Consider the following 12,202-nt stretch of genomic DNA (forward strand, 5'->3'; position numbering starts at 1 on the left):
CTCCAGATAGACATGTGAATGCTGTTTTCTCTTGGTCTTGAGGATCCACTGCAATTTGGTTGTAGACTGAATAGTCATCCAAAAATCAGTAGTATTCATGGCCTGCTAGTCTCTCTAGCATATGGTCTATGAATGGTAAGGGAAAATGATCCTTTCTGGTTACTGTATTGAGCCTTCTGTAGTCAATACACATACGCCACCCTGTAACTGTTCTTGTGGGAACCAGTTCATTCTTTTCATTATGAACCACTGTCATGCCTCCCTTCTTAGGGACAACTTGGACAGGGCTCACCCAGGGGCTATCAGAAATAGGATAAATAATTCCAGCCTCTGTGGTTGAACCACTGGCTTAGCATCATCCTCCAATAGGATCTTGTGCATACATCTTGCTGGGCTAATGGCCTTAAGATCACTTATAGAGCACCCAAGAGCTGTCTTGTATGTCCTTAGCACTTGAATTAGTGCTTTCTCTTCCTGTGGATTTAAAGCAAACCTTATGATCACTGGAAAAGTATCACCCTCTCCCAGAAATGCATATTTCAGGGATGGTGGTAGTTGTTAGAGCTCTGGTTTAGGAGGTTTCTCCTCTTCCTAAGGGATTTTTAGAGGTTCTTTTATTTCCTCTGGTTCCTCCAAATCAGGCTGAACATCTTTAAATATGTCCTCTAGCTCTGATTCAAGACTCTCAATCATAATGTTCTCTTCCACCAAAGAGTCAATAATATCAGTGCTCATGCAGTCATTTGATGAGTTTGGATGCTGCATAGCTTTGACAGCATTTAACTTGAACTCATCCTCATTGACTCTCAGGGTCACTTCCCCTTTTTGTACATTAATAAGAGTTCATCCAGTTGCTAGGAAAGGTCTTCCTAGAATGAGAGTTGCACTCTTGTGCTCCTCCATTTCCAGCACGACAAATTCAGTGGGAAAGGTAAATGGCCCAAGCTTGACAATCATGTCCTCAATGATGCCTGATGGATATTTAATGGAACCATCAGCAAGTTGAAGACATATTCGGGTTGGTTTGACTTCTTCAGTCAACTCAAGCTTTCTGATAGTGGATGCAGGTATTAGGTTGATACTTGCTCTAAGGTCACATAGAGTTGTCTTGGTATAAGCACCCTCTAATGTGCATGGTATCATAAAGTTTTCTGGATCTTGAAGCTTTTTTGGTAAGCTTTTCAGACTGACTGCACTGCATTCTTCAGGGAGAAACACTCTTTCAGTTTCTCTCCAATTCTTCTTATGACTTAAGATCTCTTTCATGAACTTAGCATAAGAGGGTATTTGCTCAAGTGCCTCTACAAATGGGATCTTTATTTCAAGAGTCCTGAGATAGTCTGCAAAGCAGGCAAATTGTTTATCCTGTTCTGCTTGGCGGAGCTTCTGAGGATAAGGCATCTTGGCTTTATATTCTTCAACCTTAGTTGCTGCAGGTTTATTTCCTACAGAAGTGGTTGGAGAAGCCTTCTTAGAGGGGTTACTATCAGCACTTGCAGGTGTCTGATCCCTCATTGGCGTTTGAACGCCAGGATTGGGTGCTGGATGGGCATTTAACGCCAGCTTTCCACCCTTTTTCTGGCATTTGAACGCCAGAACTGGACAAGGAATGGGCGTTTAACGCCAACTTTTCCCCCTTCTCTGGCATTTGAACGCCAGAGTTATTCCTCTCTGGGCTCTTGATGTCCTCAGAGGGATTTTGGGCAGTGGTTTGGTCATCCTCTATCATTTGTTCCTTTCTTGACCTTTTGCTACTTTGAGCTGAGTTATTCAATGTCTTCCCGCTCCTTAGTTGGACAGCTTGGCATTCTTCTATTATCTGTTTAGATAACTGCTGTCTTGTCTGATTCAATTGTGCTTCTATATTCTTGTTAGCATTTTTAGTGACTTGGAGCATCTCTTTGAATTCTGCTAATTGTTTTGTCATAAGGAGTAATTACTGATTAAGTTCAACAATCTGTTCTTGATGATTAAGATTAGTAGTTACTGCCATAGCCTCTTCTTTTATGAAGGACTCACTGTTTGAGTACAGATGTTGATTTCTAGCAACTGTATCTATGAGTTCTTGAGCCTCTTCAATTGTTTTTCTCATGTGTATAGATCCACCAGCTGAGTGGTCTAGAGACATTTGAGCTCTTTCTGTAAGCCCATAGTAGAAGATGTCTAACTGTACCCACTCTGAAAACATTTTAGAGGGGCATTTTCTTAGCATCCCTCTGTACCTTTCCCAAGCATTATAAAGAGATTCATGATCCTTTTGTTTAAAGCCTTGGATGTCAAGCCTTAGCTGTGTCATCCTTTTTGGAGGGTAAAATTGATTCAGGAATTTGTCTGTTAATTGTCTCCATGTTTTTATGCTTGTTGTGGGTTGGTTATTTAACCACCTCTTAGCTTGATCTTTTACAGCAAATGGAAACAATAATAATCTGTAGACATCCTGATCCACATCTTTATCACGTACTGTGTCAGCAATTTGTAAGAACTGTGCCAGAAACTTAGTAGGTTCTTCCTGTGGATGACCGGAATACTGGCAATTTTGCTGCACCATGATAATGAGCTGAGGATTTAGCTCAAAGCTGCTTGCTTTGATGGGAGGTATACAGATGCTACTCCCATATGCAGCTGTAATGGGGTTAGCATCTAACCCCAGAGTCCTTCTGGACTGTTCATTTCCACTTATGTCCATGATGGAGAAAAGAGAATTGATATGAATTGCAATTATATATTTATTATTTTTTTAATTAAAAATAACCGAAAATAATAAGTAAAATAAATGGAAAATAAAATAAAATAAAATTTCGAAAACAAAAAGAAAATAAAATAAAAGCAAATTGAAAACTAAATTAATTAATTAATTAAAAAGATTTTAAAATTAGCAATCAAAAAGATATGATTGAAAATTATTTTGAAAAAGATATGATTTAGAAGATATGATTGCAATAATAAAAAAATGATATGATTGAAAAGATATGATTGAATAAATTAAAAATATTTGATTTTTGAAAAAGATTTGAAAAGATCAATTTTTGAAATTAGAATTTTCACTTGACTAAAAAAAGATATGATTTTGAAAATCTTTGACTAAATTAATGCAAAATTGTGAAATTTATGAGTAAAATAAGGAAAGGATATTTTTTTAATTTTTGAATTTTAATGCGGAAAGAGAAAAACAACAAAATGACACTAAACTTAGAAATTTTAGATCAAAACACAGAGAACAAACAAGAAAACTTTGAATGTCAAGATGAACACCAAGAACACTTTGAAGATCAAGATGAACACCAAGAACAAATTTTTGAAAAATTTTTAAGTAAATAAAAGCACAAAAATACACCAAACTTAAAATTTTTAGAGACTCAAACACAAATTTTCGAAAATTTAAATGAAAACACAAAGAAGACACCAAACTTAGAATTTTTAAAAATCAAGAAAGAACTAAGGACATGCAATTTTGAAGAATAAAAAGAAAATAAAAGCATGCAATTGACACCAAACTTAAAATATGAAACTAAACTCAAATAAAAGACTCTAAACCAACAAAAATAAAATATTCCTAACCTTTCTGCACCACTTCCTTCATGGCTGAATTTAGCCGCCTCTGTGGTTGAACCACTGGCTTAGCATCATCCTCCAATAGGATCTTATGCATACATCTTGCTGGGCTAATGGCCTTAAGATCACTTATTGAGCACCCAAGAGCTGTCTTGTGTGTCCTTAGCACTTGAATTAGTGCTTTCTCTTCCTGTGGATTTAAAGCAAAGCTTATGATCACTGGAAAAGTATCACCCTCTCCCAGAAATGCATATTTCAAGGATGGTGGTAGTGGTTAGAGCTCTGGTTTAGGAGGTTTCTCCTCTTCCTAAGGGATTTTTAGAGGTTCTTTTATTTCCTCTGGTTCCTCCAAATCAGGCTGAACATCTTTAAAGATGTCCTCTAGCTCTGATTCAAGACTCTCAATCATAACGTTCTCTTCCACCAAAGAGTCAATAATATCAGTGCTCATGCAGTCATTTGATGTGTCTGGATGGTGCATAGCTTTGACAGCATTTAACTTGAACTCATCCTCATTGACTCTCAGGGTCACTTCCCCTTTTTGTACATCAATAAGAGTTCGTCCAGTTGCTAGGAAAGGTCTTCCTAGAATGAGAGTTGCACTCTTGTGCTCCTCCATTTCCAGCACGAAAAAGTCAGTGGGAAAGGTAAATGGCCCAAGCTTGACAATCATGTCCTCAATGATGCCTGATGGATATTTAATGGAACCATCAACAAGTTGAAGACATATTCGAGTTGGTTTGACTTCTTCAGTCAACTCAAGCTTTCTGATAGTGGATGCAGGTATTAGGTTGATACTTGCTCTAAGGTCACATAGAGCTGTCTTGGTATAAGCACCCTCTAATGTGCATGGTATCATAAAGTTTTCTGGATCTTGAAGCTTTTTTGGTAAGCTTTTCAAAATGACTACACTGCATTCTTCAGTGAGAAACACTCTTTCAGTTTCTCTCCAATCCTTCTTATGACTTAAGATCTCTTTCATGTACTTAGCATAAGAGGGTATTTGCTCAAGTGCCTCTGCAAATGGGATCTTTATTTCAAGAGTCCTGAGATAGTCTGCAAAGCAGGCAAATTGTTTATCCTGTTCTGCTTGGCGGAGCTTCTGAGGATAAGGCATCTTGGCTTTATATTCTTCAACCTTAGTTGTTGCAGGTTTATTTCCTACAGAAGTGGTTGGAGAAGCCTTCTTAGAGGGGTTACTATCAGCACTTGCAGGTGTCTGATCCCTCATTGGCGTTTGAACGCCAGGATTGGGTGCTAGATGGGCATTTAACGCCAGCTTTCCACCCTTTTCTGGCATTTGAACGCCAGAACTGGACAAGGAATGGGCGTTTAACGCCAACTTTTCCCCCTTCTCTGGCATTTGAACGCTAGAGTTATTCCTCTCTGGGCTCTTGATGTCCTCAGAGGGATTTTGGGTAGTGGTTTGGTCATCCTCTATCATTTGTTCCTTTCTTGACCTTTTGCTACTTTGAGCTGAGTTATTCAATGTCTTCCCGCTCCTTAGTTGGACAGCTTGGCATTCTTCTGTTATCTGTTTAGATAACTGCTGTCTTGTCTGATTCAATTGTGCTTCTATATTCTTGTTAGCATTTTTAGTGACTTGGAGCATCTCTTTGAATTCTGCTAATTGTTTTGTCATAAGGAGTAATTACTGATTAAGTTCAACAATCTGTTCTTGATGATTAAGATCAGTAGTTACTGCCATAGCCTCTTCTTTTATGGAGGACTCACTGTTTGAGTACAGATGTTGATTTCTAGCAACTGTATCTATGAGTTCTTGAGCCTCTTCAATTGTTTTTCTCATGTGTATAGATCCACCAGCTGAGTGGTCTAGAGACATTTGAGCTCTTTCTGTAAGCCCATAGTAGAAGATGTCTAACTGTACCCACTCTGAAAGCATTTTAGAGGGGCATTTTCTTAGCATCCCTCTGTACCTTTCCCAAGCATTATAAAGAGATTCATGATCCTTTTGTTTAAAGCCTTGGATGTCCAGCCTTAGCTGTGTCATCCTTTTTGGAGGGTAAAATTGATTCAGGAATTTGTCTGTTAATTGTCTCCATGTTTTTATGCTTGTTGTGGGTTGGTTATTTAACCACCTCTTAGCTTGATCTTTTACAGCAAATGGAAACAATAACAATCTGTAGACATCCTGATCCACATCTTTATCACGTACTGTGTCAACAATTTGTAAGAACTGTGCCAGAAACTCAGTAGGTTCTTCCTGTGGAAGACCGAAATACTGGCAATTTTGCTGCACCATGATAATGAGCTGAGGATTTAGCTCAAAGCTGCTTGCTTTGATGGGAGGTATACAGATGCTACTCCCATATGCAGCTGTAATGGGGTTAGCATATAACCCCAGAGTCCTTCTGGACTGTTCATTTTCACTTATGTCCATGATGGAGAAAAGAGAATTGATATGAATTGCAATTATATATTTATTATTTTTTTAATTAAAAATAAACGAAAATAATAAGTAAAATAAATGGAAAATAAAATAAAATAAAATTTCGAAAACAAAAAGAAAATAAAATAAAAGCAAATTGAAAACTAAATTAATTAATTAATTAAAAAGATTTTAAAATTAGCAATCAAAAAGATATGATTGAAAATTATTTTGAAAAAGATATGATTTAGAAGATATGATTGCAATAATAAAAAAATGATATGATTGAAAAGATATGATTGAATAAATTAAAAAGATTTGATTTTTGAAAAAGATTTGAAAAGATCAATTTTTGAAATTAGAATTTTGACTTGACTAAAAAAAAGATATGATTTTGAAAATCTTTGACTAAATTAATGCAAAATTTCAAAATTTATGAGTAAAATAAGGAAAGGATATTTTTTTAATTTTTGAATTTTAATGCGGAAAGAGAAAAACAACAAAATGACACTAAACTTAGAAATTTTAGATCAAAACACAGAGAACAAACAAGAAAACTTTGAATGTCAAGATGAACACCAAGAACACTTTGAAGATCAAGATGAACACCAAGAACAAATTTTTGAAAAATTTTTAAGTAAATAAAAGCACAAAAACACACCAAACTTAAAATTTTTAGAGAATCAAACACAAATTTTTGAAAATTTAAATGAAAACACAAAGAAGACACCAAACTTATAATTTTTAAAAATCAAGAAAGAACTAAGGACATGCAATTTTGAAGAATAAAAAGAAAATAAAAGCATGCAATTGACACCAAACTTAAAATATGAAACTAAACTCAAATAAAAGACTCTAAACCAACAAAAATAAAATATTCCTAACCTTTCTGCACCACTTCCTTCATGGCTGAATTTAGCCGCCTCTGTGGTTGAACCACTGGCTTAGTATCGTCCTCCAATAGGATCTTGTGCATGCATTTTGCTGGGCTGATGCCCTTAAGATCACTTATGGACCACCCAAGAGCTGTCTTGTGTGTCCTTAGCACTTGAAGTAGCTCTTCCTCTTCCAGGGGATTTAAAGCAGAGCTTATGATCACCGGAAAAGTGTCACCTTCTCCTAGAAATGCATATTTCAAGGATGGTGGTAGTGGTTTGAGCTCGGGTTTAGGAGGTTTTTCCTCTTCCTGAGAAAGTTTTAGATGCTCTTTCAATTCCTCTAAATCCTCCAGATCAGGCTGAACATCTTTAAAGATGTCTTCCAACTCTGATTCGAGACTCTCAGCCATGTTGATCTCCTCTACTAAAGAGTCAATAAGATCAACTTTTATGCAGTCTTTTGGTGTGTCTGGATGCTGCATGGCTTTGACAGCATTCAACTTAAACTCATCTTTATTGACTCTCAGGGTTACTTCCCCCTTTTGGACATCAATGAGAGTTCGTCCAGTTGCTAGGAAAGGTCTTCCTAGAATGAGAGTAGCACTCTTGTGCTCCTCCATTTCAAGCACTACAAAGTCAGTGGGGAAGGCGAATGGCCCAAACCTGACAATCATGTCTTCAATCATGCCTGATGGGTATTTAATGAAGTCATCAGCAAGTTGGAGCCATATCCGGGTTGGTTTGACTTTTTCAGTGAAACCAAGTGATGCGCGAAAAACTTGTCTCTCAACAAATCTCCCTTCGGCAAGTGTACCGAAGTTGTCATCAAGTAAAAACTCACAATAGAGTGAGGTCGAATCCCACAGGGATTGATTGATCAAGCAACTTTAATTAGAAGAATGTTCTAGTTGAGCGAATCTAGAATTTGGGTTGAGAGTTGCAAAAAATAAAATGGCGGGAATGTAAATAACAGAAAAGTAAATGCTAGAATTAAAGAACTGGATGTAAATGACTGAAAATAAAATGCAGAATTGTAAATAGGAATGGGGGATTTGCTCATAAAAGTAAATAGCATAAATTAAAGAGAATGGGTAAGATCAGAGATGGGGAGTTCATTGGGCTTAGGAGATGTTGCAATTCTCCGGATCAAGTTCATTTTCATCTCTTCCTCAATCAATGCACTCATTGATCTCCTTGGCAATCTTAAGTGATTGAATTACAATTTCTTGCAATTCAATCTCTCAAATCTTGATCAATAGCCAATTCCTTGGTCAATTGCTCATGAGAAGAGATGAAGTATGGTCACTGATTATACCACATGCATTTCCCAAATCAAGTGTTGAGAGGGTTATAGTCACATACCCATCCAAACCCAATTTGGTCCAGCATGAGAAAGCATTTCTAGCTTGATCTCTTCATTCCTCTTTCAAGGTTCAAAAGAGATCCAAGTTTGAATAGCTTCTCTTCCAAGATAACTACTCAATTGGATGAAGATCGAAAGCCTTCAAGTAAAATCAAGAGGAAAGATAAAAGAAGAATAATGAAAATTAGTATTGATCCATCAAATTACAACAGAGCTCCCTAACCCAATGAAAGGGGTTTAGTTGTTCATAGCTCTTGAAAATGAAAACAAAGATGGAGAATACATCATAAAACTAGAAATTGCAAAGAAAGTAAATATTCTCTTTTTCCCAGCCTTCCAGAACTTCTTCTCAATTCAAAGCTACCCCTATATATACTACTCTTCTCAGCTTCTAGTGTGATTCATCAAGTCTTGGGCCTTTGGATCTTGAGTTTGAAGCAGTTCCTTTCTTTATTTGGGCTTGGCTTTACTTGCAGAGAGAAAGTGCGAAGTGGGTGGAGACTTTAGTTCAGGACGTTAGGGGTGTTAATATTTAGTGAGAATAATAGTTCGAGAACGTTAGTGACACTTAACATTGTCACTAACATTCCAATGCACCCCTTTGCCTCACGTTAAAACCCACGTTAACTAGGTTAACGTGGCTTTTAACGTTGCCTTGTGAACCTTCGAGAACGTTAGTGACACTCAACATTATCACTAACGTTCCAGTGTGCCCCTTCTTGCTTCACGTTAAAGCCCACGTTAACTAGGTTAACGTGGCTTCTAACGTGGCCCTTGCCATCCTTCGAGAACGTTAGTGACATTCAACATTGTCACTAATATTTTAATGTGCCCCTAGGTCTCACGTTAGAGTCCACGTTAACTAGGTTAACGTGGCTTCTAACGTGGCCATCTTTAGCCATCCCAAATGTTGAGTGTCACTAACGTTGGTTCATCCTTCATTCCTCATCGTTAGCTTCCACGTTAACCAAGTTAACCAAGTTAACGTGGAAGTTAACGTGACTCTTGGGGGTTGTGTGGTTGCTTCAACATTAGTGACAATGTTGAGTGTCACTAACGTTGTCGACAACTCTTCATCCCTTACGTTAGTTCCCACGTTAACCAAGTTAACGTGGGAGTTAACATGGTACTTTGCATCATAGGCCAACGTTAGTGACAATGTTGAGTGTCACTAACGTTGGCTTCTCTTCCCCCCTTAACGTTAGAGGCCACGTTAACTAGGTTAACGTGGCTTCTAACGTGGCCACTTATGAGTAATTGCCAACGTTAGTGACAATGTTAAGTGTCACTAACGTTGGCTCAACTTCTCTTCTCCAAGTTAGAGTTCACGTTAACTTAGTTAACGTGACTCTCTAACGTGGGCATTGATGGCTTTTTGAGAGTGTTATTGGCAATCACTTTTCTCATTACCTTGCAAGTTACCTCCCCTTTTCTTGCTTCTTTTTGGTCTTGAAATCAAGCAATAAAGTGCATCAAAGCTCTAGTCCAAGTCATGAGTAATGCAACATAATAATTGTCACTAAACTTATGCAAAATCCTCATGAAATTATGTAAAATGCACAATATATGCTTGAATCAAGGCATAGGTGAATATCTACCCAAAACTAGCTTATTTCCTAAAGAAATGCATGAAACTAACCTAAAAACAGTAAAGAAAAGGTCAGTGAAACTGGCCAAGATGCCCTGGCATCACAACACCAAACTTAAAGCTTGCTTGTCCCTAAGCAAGTACTGGAACAAGAGAATGATGAATGGAATATCCAGAGGAATGAGCCATTCTTGTGGAAGTCATGTTACTGATTTTATGGTGGTTTCATGCATAGCAACTTAGGTTCATTCCATTATTGGCTTTTAAACCTTTATCATGTCCCTAAACACTTACTTTGTTTATATCTCATGAGACTTTTATTCATTGATCCTTTTATTGTTATTTCAAGGGTTGTTTGTATTATTTAGGCTAAGTGCTCTATAAGGGGGCAACTCTTTAAGATAATTTTTCAGCTAACACTCCCGAACCAGTTGGTTCAAGGTGCTAGGTGTTGAAGCACCCCTAAGGACTTACTCCCTCAAGCCTATCCCCCATACATACACACCACAGGCATATAGTTTGTTTATTTTCTTTTCTTGAGACCTTGGTGTCCAGCACCTCTTTGGGTTACTAAATGCTCTGTAGTGAAGGTTACTCTTGATAGTGGACTTTCAGCTGATAATCCCGAGTTAGTTAACCCAAGTTACCAGGTGATAAGGCACCCCTAAGAGCTTATTCATCCAAGTAGATCCCTCACACAGGAGCACCACAGACACTTGCCTCAAGATTAAAACCATTGATGCCTAGCCTTATTGCTTACTCTTTTTCTTTTGTTTTTTACTTCCATTGTTCTTTCCCTTTTCTCTTCTTAGGATCTTGTTATTAACTTAGTCTCATGAGTGTATCCAAAGCAAAGTATTCAGGCCATATAATTGTCATCCCAGCCTTGTGGTTGAACCAACTTAGCTAACTTATGACTACCCCAAAGATTCATGAATGCACTTCCACAATATGAACTCTACTTCTGGTCTTTTAAAAACACTCATTCTCTTTTTATTTGATTTAAAGGGACAAGCATACAAGTAAGTTAAGTGATGGTGCAGTAACATAAAGACTAGTGCACATAGACCTATTCAATACCACAAACTTAAAAGACATGATTGAAAAAGGTTTAACATAACATGGAAGCAAGTTCTATTTCATACAAGATCTTCCTTATTTTAAGACATAGAGAAAGATGGAACAAAGAAGGAACTCCACCACCTTTTACTATTGTGGATGTCTATGCTCTTTTCCTTGCTTGTCCTCCTTGTTTCCTCTTGCATTTCCTCGCATCTGTGCCAATCTTGCTTGCTTCCAATCCTCAAGTGCCTTCCTCACTGACTCATGACTCTCTTCCACCCTTTGTCTTTCCTTTCGTGCTAATTCATCCTTCATTTCGTCATACTTGGCTATTCTTGGATGCAATACTGGCAGCTGTCCCACTAAGTAACCAAGCCTGGCTTGAGTGTTTATATGATGTCCTGTTTGGCTCATGTAAACTCCTTCTGCGAATGCCCTTTGCTCGTCCAATAGTTCTGCCTGTTCTGTTTGTCTTCGATGCATCTCATGTATGTGTGCCCCTTGATGTGCTTGGATGTTGATTAGCCTCTGGGTGGATTCTTGTTGCTCGTTTTGCCTTTGTTCCATCCTGTTGAATGCTTCTCCCCATTGTTGTCCTTGGCTTAGTTGCTGATCCATCATTTGCCTTTGCCACTCACCTTGCTGAGTCATCCATCTTGAAAGTGTTTCCTCTTGCCGCCCCATCATCTGTAGTTGAAGCTCTTTCTGTGCTCCTTGGCTTTCCAAATATTGTCTAGATAAGCCATCAATAGCCTCCTGCAATTGGTGCATGTCCAAGGTCTGTTGTGCTTGACCCTCTGAGACTTGGCCTTCCATTACTTGAGGGGCTGTCCTCCTCCTTTGCTTCCGTTGAGGCAGGGGGGATGCTGCAGCGTTCATCCTTCGGACCGTTATTGGAATGCCTTCCTTTATCCAAACGGGGTCCTCATCTTCAAAAACCACCCTAGCTTTCTTGCATATTCGGTAAATAGTGCTGGGATAACCTAATGTTCCTCTTGAGTCACTTTTCTCTGCCATCTTTCTAATGCCTTGAGCTATGATCTCATGAACTTTGATTTCTCCTCCCTTGAGTATACAATGCACCATTGTTGCTCTCTCGAGATTCACCTCCGAGTTGTTTGCAGCTGGGAGAATAGACCTCCTCACTAGCTCGAACCACCCCTTAGCTTCAGGAGTGAGGTCTGTTCTCTTAATGAACTTTGGTTTATTTCCTGCACCCCTTTCCCAGTTAGCTCCTGGTACACAAAGGTCTCGTAAAAGCTGGTCATAATTGGGGTTGTTGTCCAATCTTGAGTGGTAACCTTCTTCTTCAAACGGTATAGACCGTAGCTTCAATGCCCTCATTACACTCATGGGACTAAAATCCACCA

This window comes from Arachis hypogaea, chromosome 16 (genome assembly GCF_003086295.3).
Source record: "Arachis hypogaea cultivar Tifrunner chromosome 16, arahy.Tifrunner.gnm2.J5K5, whole genome shotgun sequence".
Classification (NCBI taxonomy): Eukaryota; Viridiplantae; Streptophyta; class Magnoliopsida; order Fabales; family Fabaceae; genus Arachis; species Arachis hypogaea.